Genomic DNA, 20,111 nt, shown 5'->3' with positions numbered 1-20,111 from the left:
GAATTGAGGTGATTTTTTTCCCCAAGTTACAGTGGATGTCAGTCAAGGTCTAACTCAGAATTGCTCTTTTCATACAGAAAAGCTACCATTTTCACAAATAATTATGACTAAAAACATAAACTATGAAAACCTAGTTACATGTACAGTCTCTCCAGCTCATTGTGCAGATTTTTAATAACTAATAGATTGAAAATACAGTATTTCCACTTCTTTGGTTTTACAGAAAGACTTTTTGATGTGTGGGTAATATGTTTCAAATAAAGGGTTTTTTTAATTTATTTTTTTTGGTTGGTCATGGAGCTTGAACTCTGGGCCTGGGTGCTGTCTCTCAGCTCTTCAGCTCAAGGCTAGCACTCTACCACTTGAGCCCAAATGCCACTTCCTGTTTTCTGCTGGTTTATTAGAGATAAGGGAAGGGGTAAAAATGCTGGACAAGAAATGTACTCAGTACCTTACTCATGTAACTGTAACCCCTCTGTACAGCATCTTTACAATAAAATAAAAAGGAGTCTCATGGGTTTTCCTGCCTGGGCTGGTTTTGAACCGTGATCCTCAGATCTCAGCTTCCTGAATAGCTAAGATTACAAGCAAGAGCCACTGGTGCCTGGAGCCAAATAAAGTTTTTCTGGGTTGGGAAGGTGGCTCAGTGGTAGAACTCTTGCTTTGCATGCATGAAGCCCTGGGTTCGTTTCCTCAGTACCACATAAGCAGAAAAAAAAAAGCTGGAAGTGGCACTGTGGCTCAAGTGGTAGAGTGCTAGTGTTGAGCTGAAGAGCTGAAGGACAACATCCAGGCCGAGTTCAGGCCCCACGACTGGACCCAAAAAATAAAAATAAAATAAAGTATTTCTTAACCGCCTTAAGGAATATAACAACTATTCAGATAGATAAAATATGGAAACTATGGGAGCTGGGAAGGTGGTTCAGTGGTAGAGTGCTTGCTTTGCATGCATAAGGCCCTGGGTTCCATTCCTCAGCACCACATAAGCAGAAAAAGCCAGAAGTGGTGCTGTGGCTCAAGTGGTAGAGCACTAACTTTGATCTGAAGAACTGAAGGACAGTGCCCAGGCCCAGAGTTCAAACCCTACAACCAACAACAACAACCAAAAAGGAAACTATGTTCAATGTGTTTATTAGGATTACTAGGATTTGCAAAAGGCAAAAATCTTGATTTAAATGGCCGGGAATTAAATATTACATATATATATATATATATATATATATATATATATATATATATATATATTATAAGCAGGTATTAGTAGCTCCTTCTTGTAATCCTAGCTACTGAAAAAAGTCAGAAGTAGAGCTGTAGCTTTAATGATAGAGTGTTAGCCTTGAGTAAAAACAGCAAGCTCTGGGAAAGTGCCCAGCCCCATTGTCAGGCCCTAGGACTGGCACAAAAATATGTATTATAATTGGAGGTGGGGGGTTGCTTTATAAAAGCCAAAGTTGGAGATGGTAGTTCACAAGTGTAATCCCCTACTCAGGAGGCCATGACAAGAGGATTATTTTTTGAGGCTGAATTAGGCCAAAGCATGAGACCTTATATGAAAATCAAAGTAAATTTAAAAAGAATGGGGAAGTATTTTCTAGGAAGAATACTTGCCTAGCAAGCATAATAAAAGTTACCACCAATAAAACAAAAATAACAATAATAATTAAATCCTCCTTACAATTTTAGTACTTCTATTCTGTTACCTACTGACACTTTTTCTTCTTATGACTTACTTTTTATACACATACACACGCATACACACGAACGCACGCGCACACACAAACGCACACACAAGCACACACATATCATCTTCTCTTTAGCTCAGCAATGCCTCAACAATTTGCATTATTTTGCTCTGTGAGGCCTAGGCCACTGGCAATTCGAATATAATCAGTAGTTGCCTTATGTATTTCTGTACTGTTTCTATAGATTTGTTTTGTTGTGCTTTGAGATAGGAATTCACACTGGGCGCCAGTGTAATCCTGTAATCCTAGATACTCAGGAGGCTAGCCTGAGCCCAGGCAGGAAAGTCTGTGAGACTCTTATCTCCAAAAAACCACCAGAAAACCAGAAGTGGCGCTATGGCTCAAGTGGTAGAACGCTCGCTTTGAGCTGAAGAGCTCAGGGACAACACTCAGGCGCAGAGTTCAAGACCCAAGACTGAAAAAAGAGAGAGAGAGAGAGATAGGATTTCACTATGTTGTCCAAACAGACCTGAAACTCATTAATTAACCCAGGTTGGCCTCAGATTCCCAATCCACCAGTCTTCGCTGGAGACTTCCAGAGTGTTGGGATTGACGATGTATGCCACCATGCTCAACTGTTCGTTGTTGTTGTTGTTGTTTAACCACAACATATATAATATTATATATATAACTGGCATTTTTCTTATTTGAGAATTTTCAAACATCTGCTGTCATCACACACTTTGAGGTCAAATATCTCCTGTTGCTATCTGTAAATGTTTTGTATGATTGATATTGGTTGTCCTAGAAATTAGCTTTTAATAAAGCATTTATGACCAAAGTTACTGAGAAATACTCTTCATATATTTTAGAATTCATATCCTTATGACCCTAATACATAAAATCAATATTTCTATCAAATCAAGCCTCTAATAGGGCTGAATTTTTGACATACAAAAAATTTCTTGTTCAGGATTCTAATGTCTCATGCTTATAAACCTAGCTACTCGTGAAGCTGAGCTCTGAGGATCTTGATTCAGTCACTACAGGAAAATAAATATTCTAGATTTTTATATACAATTAACTATCAAAAATAAATAAATAAACATCTCCCCCCTCAAAAAAACTGGAAGAAAAGGTATGTTTCAAGTGATAGAATGTCAGCCAGGAGAAAAGAAACAAAGTTAGAGCTTGAGCATCTGAGTTTAAATCATAGTATCTACACATGCATATATGCATGTGCCTTCACACACAGAGATTTCTCTTGTGGTGTGAACTCTGACCTCTTGCTAAGCTGATGTTCTATTGCTTAAGACACACCCCCCATCCATGCCTTTTGTTGGTATTTTAAAGATGGAGTAGTGAAATTTTCTTCCCAAACTAACCTTAAACTGCATCCCACACAGCTAGGATTATAGAAGTGATCACTGTTGCCTAGATTTTCATTCTCTATTTTTCATTTTTGAAATTTTAGCAAGAAATTATTTTAGTATCACATGAAAAAAAAGAGTGAGAAAGAGGAAAAAAGGCAGAGAAACATTCTCTATTCCCCAGAGTGGACATTTTTAATAGTGCTAGTTCTTGCTTGCAAATTACTTCATCTTTGCTCTACTATTTTAGCTTCTGCAATTGATTTTAAACTGATGCACCCTGAAGGATTTAGACAATGCAAACTGACACATTCCTTAAAAATACCATCATCAATGAACGGTCACAAAAGAAAAATCTCTGAAACAGCCATTGATTTGGGTCTGAGAAAGACAAAGTACAGAACATGACCTAGATTTAACACTCTCCAAGAGTCAGGCAGAAAGTACTAAGGAAAGCTGTCCATGAGCTCCTAGCAGAGTGTGCCATTTTAGGATATTCTCATCTAAGGAAATGTGCTTTCCTTGTAGTATAGTGAATGCATGAAAACTTTGGAATGAAATAATTAATGTTCCCATTCTTTGATGGAAATCCTACCTTCTCCTCGTAGCCATTTATGTCTTTGCTATTCATCAATTTGTACAAATGTTTCTGATGCATTTATGTTCCCCAGGCTTTTGGGTAACACATGCTGTATAACAATCAACTGTTACTTGGATTCATACACAGTTCCTATTAATTATTTATCCTAGTTAAGCTTAAAGAAGCCTCACTATTTCAAAGTTTCCAAAATTAGTTCCCAGCCTCTGATTTACTCTATCCACAGTATTCACCAGCTATAAATTCTGATTCTGACTCTTTCATCCTCCTCTCTATTATCAGTGGATCCAGCTTGTAGAATAAAGCATTTCCTTTACTCAGAAGGTCAAATCTGAAGATCACAATGCCCAGGCAGGAAAGTCTTTGAGACTCTTTTCTCAACTTTACCACTAAAAAGTGGCAGAAATGGAATTGTGGCTCAGGTGCTAGAGCCTTGAACAAAAACAGAACAAAGCAAGCAAACAAACAAAAAAAACCCTAAGAAATGTCACCCAGGTCTTGAGTTCAAGCCCCAGTACTGGTATAAAAGTAAATTAATTAATGAATAATAGATTAACCAATACTTATATGTATGCATCCTGTGTATATATATTGTATTCCTACACTATATATTTAGTATATTTATATGTGTATATATATACATACATATATATTGCATGTCTGTCTCTATCTATCTATAATACACAACATATGAAAATTCAGGTTTGTGTAAATTGCACTTCACAATGCTCCAACAGTGAATGACACAGTTGTTAAAACACAGTCCCAGTGTACCATTGTTCCATTTAACCTGTTGTGTGTGTGTGTGTGTGTGTGTGTGTGTGTGTGTGTGTGATGATTTTAACATTTCCCTTTTAGGTTCCTTGATTTTCAATGTTTTAAATTGGTTTCTGCAGATGCTCTGTCTGACCTTTTTCTTTGGGTGACATTTCTGGTTTAGTTATTTCCTACATTGATTTTTTAATTTCCAATTCCTAGAATTCTCTAGAGATGGAGAAGTACCCTCGAAAGGCGAAAGGAAAAGGATTTCCACTTTAATTGCACCTTCAGTAGTGCTGCCTATTTGAGGCACTACAAGGTTCAAATAGATTTCATTTTTCAAAGCATTTGAGGAGCATATTGATCTTTCCAGCCCACTGGACAGCAAGCTTGAAAGAAGAGAAAATTCAACATGATTTGTCTGATCAACTCTTTTTATCTGGAATGATGGAAACAGGGCTTTGGCAAAATCCTCCTCTTTCAGATCCTTCTATGGAAAGATGGTCCATGCCCAAGATAAAGCTGTAATTATTCATTCATTCTGTTCTGCTCTTGAGAGAGAAATGCAGGGGCTGAGAAGGTGGCTTAGTGGTAGAGTGCTTGCCTAGCTAGCCCTGGGCTCAAGTCTAGAAAATAAAGATCCACATGCTCCTGTGGCTCTTAGAGATGTGGAAGCTGTTCAGTCTGTAAAAGGTATTTAAAATGATCAAGAGGTCTCTGTAAGATTTTATTCTTATCATAGAGGAAAATACCACCGTCACTGTGAAAAACTTTAGACATCCATGTTCCGCCACAAAGTACTAAGCAAGGTACATTCCTTTTGTCAAATACTCATTTTGTTGCTATGCACCAAAATCTACACCTGTAATTCTCACTACTGAGGAAGAGCATGTGGATCTTTATTTTCTATAGTGACATTAATGAAAATTGACTTCATTGTTTTATCATCTTCAAGAACATGTATGTTTGTGCTTGTTTTGGCAGTACATACACTAAAATTGGAATGACACAGAAAAGATCAGCATGGCCCCCAGTGCAAGCATGACATTCAAATTCATGAAGTATTCAATATTTGGGGGACGACATTGATCAAGATGCATTGTGTTCATGAACTGCCTTGTTCAATGGCAACTCCTTTGTACAACTACTCTAAAGGTAATTGTTAAAAATCTCCAAAAAAAGAGAACATATACTCTTTAAACTCCATCATTACCTTTTTTTTTTTTTTTTTGGTCCAGTCGTGGGGCCTGAACTCTGGGCCTGAGCGCTGTCCCTCAGCTCTTCAGCTCAAGGCTAGTGCTCTACCACTTGAGCCACAGCGCCACTTCCGGCTTTTTTCTTTTTGCTTATGTGGTGCTGAGGAATCGAACCCAGGGCCTCAGGCATGCAAGGCAAGCGCTCTCCCACTGAGCCACATTCTCAGCCCCTATCATTACCTTTTTATTGCCTTCATGAACACAACTTGAAGAAGTGGGAGTTGAAAGTCTCATCGCCCATCACCGTTAACAGATCTCAGGTCTGTTATTTATTGGATGACTACAGAAATAGAGGAACATGCAACCATTCTGAGTCTTTGCACTCCTGTACCAGGTGAGAATGGTAATACCTTTATGGGGTGCGTGTGCTGTGTGTGTGTGTGTGTGTGTGTGTGTGTGTGTGTGTGTGTGTGTGTGTACATGTACTGGCAAAATGCCAGTGATTCCAGAATAATACTTTTCCAAGAACTGGCCACTCTGCATCTAGCTGTACCAATGGAAAGTGGAGCTATGACTTTCTTTTCTCCTGATGATGACGCAGTCTGAATATTGTCCATGTGAATGTCCTCTTTCTTCTGTTTTTTGTTTGTTTGTGTTTCAGGAGAATAAACATTGTTTTCATTATATTTATACCTGAGTGTTCTGAGAAACCTAAATATAGTTTCTCAATGGAGAGATCACATGATCCTAGGACTCCTTTCCACAATGCCTGGAGTCAACACAGGAAGACACACCCCACTTCCATAGTAAGGAGCCCATAAATGGTCAAGACCCAGGTAGTAACTGCCACCTCTCCTAATTCTGATCTTACTTCCAACCCAGAGTCAGCTCACTGTGCATCCCAAACCAGGCACAGGAAATGTCAAATTGCAATCAGAGAACCCTCTCTCAGACCCCTCCCCTGTTTTCTTTCCCTTTTTCTCCTATGAAGCTTTCCTACTTTTCTGCTTATCTTTGAGTCTTGGCCAAACACAAGTGATAGTGGGTGACTGTTCCTACAGCAACCTCCAAATGTAGACCATTTGTTACTATTCACTTTCCTGACCTTCCATTCTCTCCATATTTTTAAACATTCATTTACTCATTTACATATATATACAGACAATTTAAACTCATTTACATATGTAAACTTTTTAAAATACTTTTTTATTGGAAAAATACTGTACAGAGGGGTTACAGTTACATGAGCAAGGTAATGAGTACATTTGCTATCAAGCATTGTTACATACTCCTTTGTTTTCCCCCTACTCTCCCTTCCCTCCCATCTCCACAGCTACAGTCCCCCTCCTTCCCTCTCTCCAACTCTCCCCGCCTAAATTGTAAAGTTAATTTTTCAACATAGTGTCTTGTACATCTCATTGTTACAATGGGTCAACTGGTATCCCTATTTAAGCATTTTGTGGTTTCCTTTCCCCTCCCCAAGCTAGAGAAGTATATATACAAGATGCAGAACACCGACATCAAATACAGTGCAAACAGGGGTTATGTCATGGGGGAGGAACATACAAAGAAACAAAAAAAATCTCATGGTACATTATAAATACTTTAGGAACAATAACAAGAAAGAAAAAAACCACTTGTGTCCCTACTTGGGATTCATTTCACTTAACATCATCTTATCTGGTCATATCTACATAGCTTTTGACCTTTTCTGCTTGCCCCAGACATATACTAGCTATTGCAAATTAAGGAAACCATAGGACCTATGTTTCTTTGGGCCTGGCTTACTTCACTTAATATAATTTTTTTCAAGTCTTTCCATTTCCTAAAAATGGGGTGGTCATTCTTTCTGATGGAGGCACAGAAATCCATTGTGTGTGTTTATGTGTGTGTGTGTATGTTTGTGTGTGTATATGTATATACATCTATGTATGTATATATGTATATACATACATAGATGTATATACATATATGTATGTATGTATGTATATACGTATATACATACATAGATGTATATACATATATACATATATATACACACATGGTGGAATTCTATACACACACATATATATATACACACATAAATACACACACACACACACACACACACACACATATATATATATATGTCACATTTTCTTGATTCATTCATCTACTGAGGGGCATCTGGGTTGGTTCCATATCTTAGCTATGGTAAATAATGCTGCAATAAACATAGTTGTGCTGGTAGCTTTAGTGTGGTCTTGTTTGTGATCATTTGGGTAAATGCCCAAAAGTGGGATTGCTGGGTTATAGGGGAGCTCTATGTGGAGTCTTCTGAGGAGCCTCCATACTACTTTCCAAAGTGGTTGAACAAGTTTACACTCCCACCAACAATGCAGTAAGGTTCCCTTCTGGCCACATCAATTCCAGCATCTGTTGTTATTAGATTTCTTTTTTATTATTAATATGTTTTTTATTGTAAAATTACGGTACAGAGGGATTACAATTACATGAACAAGGTAATGAGTACATTTCTTTTTTTTTTTTTTTTTTTTTTTTTTTTTAAATTGTATTTTATTTTATTTGAGAACATACTGTACAAAGGGGCTACAATTACATGGGCAGGAGTACATTTCTTATCAAGCATTGTTGCCTCCTCCTTTGTTTTTCCCTAACCATCCCTGCCCTCCCATCTCTTGGACTACACTTCCCCACCCCCCCAGGCCCTCCTCAGGCAAAGTTGTAAAGTTAGGTTTTCCACCTAGCATCTTGTACATTTCATTGTTGCAATAGGTCTAACTGTATCCCTTGATTGTAGCCATTCTAACTGGGATAAGGTGGAATCTCAATGATGCTTTGATTTGCATTTCTTTTATGGATAGAGAGGTTGAGCATGTCTTCATTAGCCATTCTTATTTCTCTTCAGAGAAGTTTCTCTTTAAGTCTTTAGCCCATTTGTTACATATGTAAACTTAATTACACACATACATATACTAAAAAGAGAGACAGAGGAGGTATGCTTGGAGAAGAGACAGAGACAGAAGGAAAGAATAGAAGAGGGAATAAACAGAAAATAGCGATGCCACATCCTCTTACAGTACCATGAATGACAGATGTTGATGTCAAACTGAACAGTGATTTGGTAACAGCGAACAACTGATCAGAAATACATTATTCCCTTATGTGGTTTACTTTGAGCTCTAGGTAAGCTGTTGGCATAAGTATTTACAAACCACAAAATATGGATTTAAAGTACAACCACTGCCCATTTACCTGTGCTTTATTACTTAATGGTAGAGTGCTAGCCTTGAATAAAAGAGATCATAGCCAGAGCTAAGACCTTGAATTCAAGTCCAACGACTGACTAAAAAAAAAAAAAAAAAAAGAGCCACGGTACAATTACACGATTTCTTCCAAGAGACATTTATCCTTTTACCAAGATAAATTTTCCTTTTCAGAAAGACACTTGCCTACCTTCATGGGCCCTAAACACTAAGGATTGTTCCTACCGTATGTTTGTATTAATAAATAACATAATGGAGGGACTGGCTTTGGTCTGGCTTTTCTACCCTTCTTGGCAGCCTTGGGCACCTGTTTTGAGTCAGTTTCCCTAGGGCAGTGTCATCATCCTGGATTGAGCTTTTCATTTCCTTTGAAAAGGCTGTTTTCAGTCTCTTTTATAAAGGAGTCACACCAGTTCCAGTTAAAAGTAGATCCCAATGGTTATATTATACAAGCTGGGAGGTTTTAAAGGGCTGTGACATCCTCAAATGGGACAATGCCTGCCTACCAAGTACAGAGCCTTAAGATCAAACTTTATTATCACCAAAAAGAAATGAAAAAAGAACAAAAGCCTTCATTAGTTTCTTTTTCTCATAACCAATGGTGATTCCTTCGACAGTAATAAGGGTCTCCTTGCTTAGTTTAATTGTTACATGGATAAAGTCCACAGTGCCAGCAGAAAGCAGCAGCAGCAGCAAAAGGTATGAAAGAGTGAGTGAAGGGTCTGCATGGTGGACACATCACCTGACTCGGATTCTTCCTAAGTTTGGCCTTTTTTAAAGGGACAATGTTGGAGACAAGGTCTCACTAAGTAGCCCAGGTTGGCCTTCAGTTTCAGACCTGCTTTGCTGGGATTATATACCTGCAGCACCACACTTGGCATGACTGTGCTTTCTTAAAAACTAAACTTTTACATGACAAACTGTGTACATGTCTACATAGGCATTGATTTCCACAGAATACAACTAATATACTTTAGCTATAAAATCTGTGAAATCAAAGTGGAGATTTTTTTCACACTGGAATTTTATGAAACCAAATCTTATGGGACCTTCATTAATACTGTTCTAAAATTTTTATTATATGTATAATTAAATAAATTTACATGGGAGAAAATTATAAGTCAAAACAAAAGGCGCATAAGAAATTGGGTCCCCATATGGTCATCATCCTGTTAAAAAATCACCAGTTGAGACTGGAGGTATAGGGGGCTCGTGGTTTATGCCAGTATTCCTAGATACTCAGATGGGAAAGCCCATAAGACTTATCATCAATCAACTACCCCCAAATAAAGCCAGAAGTGGAGCTGTAGTCCAAGTGGTACAGTGCTAGACTTGAAGAAGAAGTTTAGAGGCAGAGCTCAGGCCCTAAGTTCAAGCCCCAGGACCAGCATGCATGTACACACATACACACATACACACACACACACACACACACACACACACACACACACACACACACACACACACAAACACACAAGTGGAGTCATGGCTTAAACTGTAGAGCACCTTCCTGCCAAGTATAATTCTTAGAGTTCAAACTCCAGTACCAAAACAAAACATACCCACAATACAATCAAATTTACTCTGCCAACTTACTTTTGAAATGGAATCTAAGCTTCCTCTACAAATAAAAAAAGGATCCTTCCTTCCTTCCTTCCTTCCTTCCTTCCTTCCTTCCTTCCTTCCTTCCTTCCTTCCTTCTTTCTTCCTTCCTTTCTCTTTCTCTTTCTTCTTTCTCTCTTCTTTTCTTTGCTTTTCTTTCTTGGTACCAAGGTTTAAACTCAGACCTTTACTTTACTCAACTTGCTAGCTTGACTGGTGCTCAGCCACTTGAACCATGCCCCAATCTGATAAATTGGGATGGAGTCTCATGAACTATTCTGCTTGGGTTGACAAGCAGCCTTGATCCTCTGAATGTCAAGCTCCTGAGTAGCTAGTATTAAGAGCAGGAGTCACAGGTGCCTAGACTGATTTTCCAATTAGTAGCTAGTCTTAGTTGCAGGCTTTGGATGCTGGCTTCCTGTTCTCTGCAGTTGATGCAGATATATGTAGCAGAAGATATGAATCAGTTTAATGCCTTTCCAACTTTTTAAAATCTCCCATAAGACTTGAAACTCACTAAAGAAAAAAAGAAGGGAGAAATAAAACTTCCTATAACAAAGATTTGCCTTCCAGTATTATATAGGATGTAGGTTTGTTATTAGCAGCCACAAAATCCAGATCATGTGACTCTTGTTAATTCCCTGCTAGAAATGACAGAACTGAGGTTCTGAGGATTAAAGAAAAGGGCTCAAGCTTCACAGTTAGTAAGACATGAATGGTCTAATGGGAGAGGGACCATAGGCACATTTTCTGAGCACATCAATGATGAGTCAAACTAAAACAAAATCTACTGCAAAAAATATCAGTCTTCTCTTCAAATAAAATATAAGTGTTTCTCAACACAGTCTCCTCTCAGGAAATGAGAGGACTTTTAAAATCATAGTAAAAGTGGTCTATTTTATTGCATGTGATGATTACTGTATTTTATAGTTCAACCAAGATTTTGAAATATTCACTTTAAGATCTGTTTTCCTTTTGCTATCTGGATTTATAGAATTTTTGAAACTATCTAAGTCCTAAATCATTCCATCCATATAGCAGTTGGTGAAATATATTTTTAAGGATTTCAAATCTCATGAAAATAGGTAGAATGTGTTGTTAATTCATCATGTGACAATATTCAATGTTTGTAATGCATTTTGATTAATGTCAGTGAAATAATGTTTCTATTAAGAAATGTATAACCCTATCGTAGACAGTAGAGCATGATATTTTCCCATTCAATTCTACTATATTAAAATAAAAATACTAATTGCACCTCAACTGCCTTTACAACTAATGGAATTAGTGAAACACCATTCAGCTGGTAGTTTTGAAAGATTAGCCCATTTGGTACAGTCTATGAAATAAACATATTTATATGGTTACTGGAGGCTCACACTAATACGATCTGAGGATTGTGGTTTGAAACCAGCCTGGGCAGGAAAGTCTGTGACACTTTATCTCCAATTAACCACCAGAAAACCAGAAATGGAGCTGTGCTTAAAACAGTAGGTAAGAAGCCTTGAGCAGAAAAGCTCAGAGACAATGCCCTAGCCCTGAGTTTAAGCCCCATCACTGATTATGAAAGAAAAGAAAAGAAAAGAATAGAAAAGAGAAAGATTCACCCATCAGGTTGGTATGGTGGCATATACCTATAATCTCAGCACTTAGGTGAATCTCAAGTTCAAGCCACCTTGAGTTTCACCATGTATTAAAGCAGAAAGATCTAAGGATGCTAATTTTATGGTAGCACTCTCCTCTGATATACACAAGATTCTAAATTAGCAAATAGAACACAAAGCCACACTAAAGCTGCCAGCACAACCACTTCATTGCAGCCTTGTTTACCATAGACAAGATATAGAATCAAACCAGCTTCCCCTCAGTGAACAAATGGATCAAGGCAATGTGATATATATACACAATGGAATTCTACTTCTCCATCAGAAATAATAACATTGTACCATTTGTAAGGAAATGGAAAGACGTGGGGAAAAAAGTGAAGTAAGCCAGACCTAAAGAAACATAGATTGCATAGCTTCCTTCATTTGTGATAACTAGAATATGCATATAAATCTACAAATAAACACATTGGATAGTAATACACACACATATATGCATATATACATTCACTCAGCAAGACCAAAGGAGAATATTCATAGGAGCAGATCATAAAGGCTCAATAGCTATGTGTATATGATGTTATGAAATAATATTTTTCAAAATGAATTCCAAGAAATTGAAACAAGAGATTTTGTTGTTGCTGTTTCTGTTATCTTTTCCTCTTGTCTAATTTGTTAATTTGTATTTGGGAGGGTAAAGGGACACAGAAAATAGGAGAACAAAGTATAAACAAATACATCAGTGGTACTCACTAGACACTAGTGGTACTATACAACTTGTTGGTGAGGACAGGAAGGAAAAACTGGGAGAGATCGAGGGAAAGGATAACATGGTTCAAAGAGAAATTTTACTCATTACCTGACTTTTATAACTGTAGCCCCTCTGTATATCACTTGTACAATAACAACTATATATATTTGGTCAGTCGTGGGGTTTGAACTCTGGGCCTGGACGCTGTCCCTGAGCTCTTCAGCTCAAGGCTAGCAATCTACCACTTCAGCCACAGTGCCACTTTCTACTGGTTTATTTGAGATAAGAGTTTCACAGACTTTCCTGACTGGACTGGCTTTGAACCATGATCCTCAGGTCTCAGCCTCCTGAGTAGCTAGGATTACAGACATGAGTCACTGGCACCCAGCCAACAAAATATATTTTTTAAATGTTGCTGGGCGCAACAAATGGTGCTGTGGCTCAAGGGGTAGAGCACTAGCCTTGAGCTGAAGAGCTGAGGGACAGTGCCCAGTCCCAGAGTTCAAGCCTCATGACCAAAAAAAAAAAAAAAGAAAAAAAAAAAGAAAGAAAGAAAAGAAAAAACAGTTTCCCACAGGCTCTGTGTTGAATGATTGCTACTCAGCTAATGACCCTATTTTTGGACAAGATAAAATGAGGTTGGTTAATACTTGTGCCTTCTATTTCCCATTCACCTTGCTCTCCATCAATCAAATGCCTAGAGGAACACAAATTAGGTTCTGAGTAAGTGATTACCAATGAGTGAAGAAATGAAGAAAACCCTGCTTAAGTCCCATCACAAAGGCCTCTGAAACTTAGTATAGCACCTTTTACATGCATCCATGAACCCTGTGGTGACTTGCCCACACCCCTTCTTTAGCCTCAGCCATACCTTTGGCCCCAGGGGCCTTGTGTCTGGGTGGACCTTTGTCTAATCACTCCTCCTCTACCCCATCAGCTTCTATATGCTGTTTACTGTGTCTGATCAAAGCCTCTCAAAACCAGCTACTCTTATCGGTCTGTAAGAGAACTATGTTAAATGACATAGCCAGGCTTTGACTTAGTGAACCCCTCTCTTCCCTCTACTATAATCATACCACATTTGAGAAAATATGATTGTTTCCTTAAAAAAGAAAACCCAAACTCAGATTAGAGGTCGTGGTGTTAGGCACCAAACATGGCATCCTCCAGAATATTGGGCCTCTGTGGGGAGAAGAAAGGTATAGCAGGGGTATCTGTAGTTACTATCCCAGCAAACAAGTCATTCTTTGTTTTCCAGCTTGAGTGGGCAGGAGTGGGGACAGGGATGGATAATGCTACATCCTTCCAAATTGGTTGTTGATCTTTTCTGTACCAACAGTAGGCGAGGCTTGAAGAAGTTGGTTGTACAAATAAGTGGGAAGCTTCCTTGAGACTCAAATACTTGCCTCTTCCTAAGACAATAGGCAGAAAATACTTCCAGTGATTCTACATTTCTTGGTGGATCAGCCTCTTTCCTTGTCTGTTGAGGATGCCGTGTCATCTGGTTCGGGTTGAATTGCTTTGACCATACACATGGAGAGTCTGAAGAAGCCTTACGTCATGCAAAGATTTCTGCTAATCATTCTCACGGCTCAACTCTATCCAAACACATGCTTATTATTCTGTGATTGCCACATACCATTCTAAATCCAGTCTCACCTTAAGGCATAATACATACTCATGGGACGACATAAAGCTTTCTAGAGTTCACTTAGTGTTTCAAAGGGTGAAAGCAGGCGGGGGTGGGGGGGGGAGGGGGGTGTAAAAGGCTATATCCCATGATGCAGCATTCCAGGTTCCATGGGTATTTACCCCTCCACTCTCCAGCTGTACACACACACACACACACACACACACACACACACACGAGGCTGACATCATCTTCCCTCTCATAGAAAACCAGCCGTTCCTCCTCTGCTCTCCCCCAGACAGCCTCCCTCACACTCAGCTTTCAACTTCATTCCCAAATACGTTCCGCAAGAAATTCTTTTTCCAAAAAAGGCAATTCTTCTATTTTAAAAAAAAGTCTCATGCTAGCTATTAAAATACTAAAACAATTTTCCTATGTTTCCAAATGGAAGCCATGTAGACACATATACATGACTTGAAATAATGTATAAATATGTATCACTGTGAGTAGAGACCTCTTCACTGAGACCAGGCCCAGAAGCAGCCTGAAGGGTGAAGGAGAGTTTATTTTCCCAATCTAATTCATAAAAGATTAGATCAGGTATAGGTTCAATGCCTTCCACTCTTAGGAACCGAAAGTGATGTCAGACAAACATATTTCACTAATCTTTACAGCTTACTTCTATGATGGGAAAATGCTCTGTGTCCAGTGTAAATATGGAGCAGAGAAACGCAGGCAGACTCCAAAGTTGCCCGCAGGAAGTACCAGGCGTAACTTGAAACCAAGAGCAACTCATTCTTTTTTTTTTTTAATTTAATTTTATTTTATTTGTGAACATACTGTACAGAGGAGTTACAATTACATGGGCAGGATAATGCGTACATTTCTTACCAAGCATTGCACCCTCCTCCTTTGGTTTACCCTTCACATCCCTTCCCAGCCTCCCCCCTCCCCCCAATCCCAATCCTTCTCCTTCCCCACCCTCCCGCAAGAGCAACTCATTCTAAAGTTTGCAGACAATGCTGCCTCACAGAGGTTCCCTAATTCCCGGGCTTCTTCACATACTAATAACTGATGTTTCCCATCTGTGTTTATTGACAGGCAGAGGGCAGGGGAGTTCAAACATCTGGTGCTGAGTGAACCTCATGAGGTCAAAGTCATGGCTCTGCTATTGAGCATTTTGGTGCTTCAATCTCATCATTTGAAAGACAGACATTATAAACAATAGTATCATCCTGCAGGGTAATTATGAAGATTAAATAAATTTTGGCCTTCTTCCTCCCACGGCCCCAATGTACTTACTACAGAGATTAGAAAGGACCTAGTATATAGAAACTACAACTAATTGTTAGCTGTAATTGTACATTCTTAAATGGGCCAACCCTAATTGATTTGGGTGGATGGGAGGGAGCAGGGTGGAGGACTGTCTAAATATAACAAGCAACCTTTCAAAGTCTAAACATATCATTATACCCAATATATTACAACTGTAGTGTTCATTTCTATTCTTTCTTTCTATCCCTATCCTTTCTTCCCTTCCTTTCTGTCCATTCTCTTCTTCTTCCCACCCTCTTTCCTTCTTTCATTCCTTCCAGAAATCTTTTCCAAGTGCCTACTAGATGACAAAATACAATCTTGAATTAGGAAGACTAGTAGACAAAATTCAGAAGATAATTTTAACCTTAGGATCTGATAAATATAGAAGGTTATGCACACTGAAATTTAAATTTCAATCACCATCACATTAATATTAGAAAAGGGATCCCAGAAAAAAAAATGGGCATGAAATTCTACCTGAAAAGCTCCAGGGAGCTTCCTCTAAGGGAGTGTAGCAATTTCCAAGTCATGGAGGAAAAAAGTAGGAGATTACCAAATAAAGGATATATTTTTCAGTATGCATTTTTTTAGCTTACATACATACAATCATAAAATCTGCGTACTAGTCATAAAGCATGTTACAACATATTTCGAGGTTTTAAATCTTACAGAATATACAATTCTATACAGCTGAAAGTACAAATTAATTTCCAACCTAGTCAACAATGTTAGCAATTAAAACTGAAAGGGAAGTTAATATGTAAATGCTGTTGGTTGACGGTACTGTATATGTGTATGCTTTCAATGTAAAAATACAGCTTTTCAGGTATTCTCAGCAAGTAATTTAATATATCATACACTTACAAGCATGATAAAATTTCAAGTGAAAATAACAAAAGTGAGTTTAAAATATATTGTTGAGGACTAGAGGTGGGGTTCAAGTGATAGGATGCAAGCTATGAGCAAAAAGTCTAGTATGCAAGAATGCAAGGCCATAAGTTCAAGCAGTAGCATGGCCAAACATACACAGACAGACCAACAGACAGACACACGCCCACATAAATATAGTTGAATAAAAATATCATCTATCTATATATATGTATGTATTTTATTTATGTATGCATTTATTTATTTATTTATGTCAGTCGTGGGGCTTGAACTCTGGGCCTGAGCGCTGTCCCTCTGCTCTTCAGCTCAAGGCTAGCACTCTACCACTTGAGCTACAGTGCCACTTCCGGTTTTCTGGTGGTTTATTGGATATAAGAGTTTCACAGACTTTCCTGCCCAGGCTGGCTTTGAAGATCTCTGCCTCCTGAGTAGCTAGGATTACAGGAGTGAACCACTGGTGCCTAGCTTCAAATATATATTAATAGGAAAAACAGAAGGATGTTATGCTAAACTCCAGAAAACACTTCACAACATCAAAATTATAATATGTGGGAATATACAAATTGTATATCTGAAATTTTTCAAAATTATGTCTGAAGCAATTTCTTAGAAACTGGTTTGAATATGCAGAATAACAAACTAAAACAAATAGCTCTTCAGAGAAGTGGGTGGGGCTTTCATAAAAAAAGGCAGTAGCTCTTAAGGTTTTGTTTTGTTTTTTTGAGCTGCAGGTTAATTCATTTTCATCACATAGTGATAGGCTTAGGTTTGGGCAGGTAGAGAGCACAAATTAAATCCAATTAGGTAGATAAATATTTATATTGATATTCTTAGCTAGAAATATTAGTAGGAGGGCTACTATTATATGACAGCACAAAGAAAAGGGGTAATTATATGTAATGAAGTCTCAACATTTGGACTTTCCCAACATTTTCAAAGACTTTTTAAAACAAAATTGATACAAGAACAATCACATTTCTTACCTTCAAGTCTAAGATAAGAAACACCTTAATGTACCACAGGACTTGCGTGTGAAATGCCATAATGCACTACATGTTTATGCGTACCATTTAGTGAACATTGGCTACAAGAAATAACACTGAACTCTAAATGTTTTAAGCAATAAAGGATTAAAAACTGTGTTAAAATTTTCTGTATTTCTATTCCATGTCATCAACATGTGACTTTAACAGTCACAACCTGTCTACATAGAATGGCAGCATCACATTTCTATGTATCAATATCCAAAGTCCAGTGGACTTGATCTCTTACTTTTCTTTTCTTTAAATAGAAAAAAAAGAAAAAAAAAATTTTTGCCATCCCCCTTACAGACGATACCTTTTTATGTCACTTCATTCAGAATTAGGTGAAGTGCAATTGGAAAATAACACAAAATCACAACCAAACCACAACCAGCACCAGCACCAACACCAGCAGAAAGCAGCAAACCTCAATCCCAAATGATTGTGCCCCTAAATGACTTATAGTTTATTAAAAGTGAGGCATCGGTGGCTCATGCCTGTAATCCTAGCTACTCAGGAGGCTGAAATTTGAGGATATGGTTCAAAACCAGCCCAGACAGAAAAGGTCATGAGATTCTTATCTCCAATAAACCACCAGAAAACTGAAAGTGGTGCTGTGGCTCAAGGGTAGAGTACTTGCCTTGTGCTGAAGAGCTCAGGGACAGCACCCAGGCCCAGAGTTCAAGACCTATGACTGACAAAAAAAAGAGCTTATTATGGTTGGCAGATTCCTCTAATACTAGCTACTCAGAAGGCTGAGATCTGAAAATCTCAGTTGGAAGTCAGCCCAGGTAGAAAAGTTTGTGAGATTCTTATGTTCAATTAAACACCACAAAGTTCAGAACTAGAGCTATTGTTCAAGTGGTAGAGCTCTATCTTTGAGCAAAAAAAGCTAAGGGACAGTGCCCAATTCCTGAGTTCAAGCCCTAGGATCCAGCACAAAAACAAAACAATATAAAACCAACCAAACAAACAAACTGGTGTATACTGCTTACTCAGGTATCGGAGGATATCTTTTTTTTGGGGGGGGGTCTGGTCGTGGCGTCTGAACTCTGGGCCTGAGCACTGTCCCTCAGCTCTTCAGCTCAAGGCTAGCGCTCTACCACTTGAGCCACAGTGCCACTTCCTGTTTTTTGCTTTTTGCTTATGTGGTGCTGAGGAATTGAACCCAGGGCCTCAGCCATGCAAGGCAAGCACTCTACCACTGAGCCAACTTCCCAGCCCATCGGAAGGTATCTTGAGTTTGCCTTTCCATCCAATTCCAAAGAGATACTGGTGTGCTCATTTTTCTGAGCACACATACATTACTCTAAAGCTTAAGCACTCACATAAATTGGGCCATATGTCAGAAAAAAAAAAAGAGTGAAGACTGTTAGGTTATCAAGCAAAGTTTATGCTGTATCCTAACATTATTTTTAAATTGCTTACCAAGAATTCCTCTGGGTAAATTGCATTTAATTTAGTTGAAATCTTCCTCTGTACATATATTAAGTTTACAAATTTTAGGTTTCTGCAACCTAAGTTGAAGTGTGAGCTTACTGCAATGTTCTCTCATAAAAAAAGTAGCTGATCTCAACCAATAACTAGTGGCCACTAGTTTGTTCAACTAAGAGAAGTATGTTTTTAATCTAGCTGTTTGGGCAATTCAAGAATCACAAATAAACCCAAATTAAGGTTTTTATAACTAAATTTAACTCTGTCCTACAGTAATGCTGCTATATCAAATTAAAGATGCAATCAAAGTTTTTGTAACCACTTAAGAACTGTAATATTTTGTTGCTTTTTTTTTTGTCAGTCATGGGGGCTGAACTCTGGGCCTAAGTGCTGTCCCTCAGCTGTTCAGCTCAAAGCTAGCATCCTACCACTTGAGCCACAGAACCACTTCTAGTTTTTTTTCTCCTTATGTGGTGCTGAGGAATCGAACTCTGGGCCTCTTGCATGCAAGGCAAGCACTCTACCACTTAGCCAACTTCCCAGCCTTGTTGCTTTTGTTTTTAATGAGTCACTCTACTACTTTAGTTATGTTCCCAGTAGAATAGAAAATGTTTGATATTATGCCATTTGTCTGACACATCTCTCTGAAGATATTAGTAAGTCAAAATTAATTGTCTTGAAATTTCCATTGCTGTTCCACAGCTATAGGCATCCTTCAGATAGTCAGTGTGTCACTCGTGAGAGTACGGTGCTGATGTATGACAGGGGCTAAACTGCTGTTCTTTCCATAATGCACTGACCACAGGTAATTAGAAGCCAAATGAAAGCCTGGCATTCATGCCTTCATTTTGCATCTGCCTCCTTTGTTTTAAAACTTTACGTCAGACTCTTGCTTTACCTTGCAGATAGCCATAATAATTCCTCTAGTGTCTGTCTACAACCCATTGCACCTAACTTATGTCACCTCCCTCAAGACTAAAGGCACAGATAGG

At 38.4% G+C, this 20,111-nt stretch overlaps 1 protein-coding gene and 1 non-coding gene across 5 annotated transcripts in view; one reads left to right on the top strand and one right to left on the bottom strand.

The window, feature by feature from the left end:
- Rgs7 (regulator of G protein signaling 7) overlaps positions 1-20,111 on the bottom strand; it is a 439,988-nt gene that overhangs the window by 207,582 nt on the left and 212,295 nt on the right. The window lies entirely within an intron of this gene.
- On the top strand, positions 5,378-5,485 carry LOC138835866 (U6 spliceosomal RNA). The gene has a single exon (XR_011374756.1). It is a non-coding gene; the product is annotated as a U6 spliceosomal RNA (small nuclear RNA).

The sequence above is a fragment of the Dipodomys merriami genome, unplaced genomic scaffold (assembly GCF_024711535.1).
Source record: "Dipodomys merriami isolate MVZ:Mamm:240054 unplaced genomic scaffold, mDipMer1.0.p SCAF_24, whole genome shotgun sequence".
In the NCBI taxonomy this organism is placed as follows: domain Eukaryota; kingdom Metazoa; phylum Chordata; class Mammalia; order Rodentia; family Heteromyidae; genus Dipodomys; species Dipodomys merriami.
Note: the sequence above shows the minus strand (reverse complement) of the source record. Positions and strands in the feature narration are given on the sequence as shown.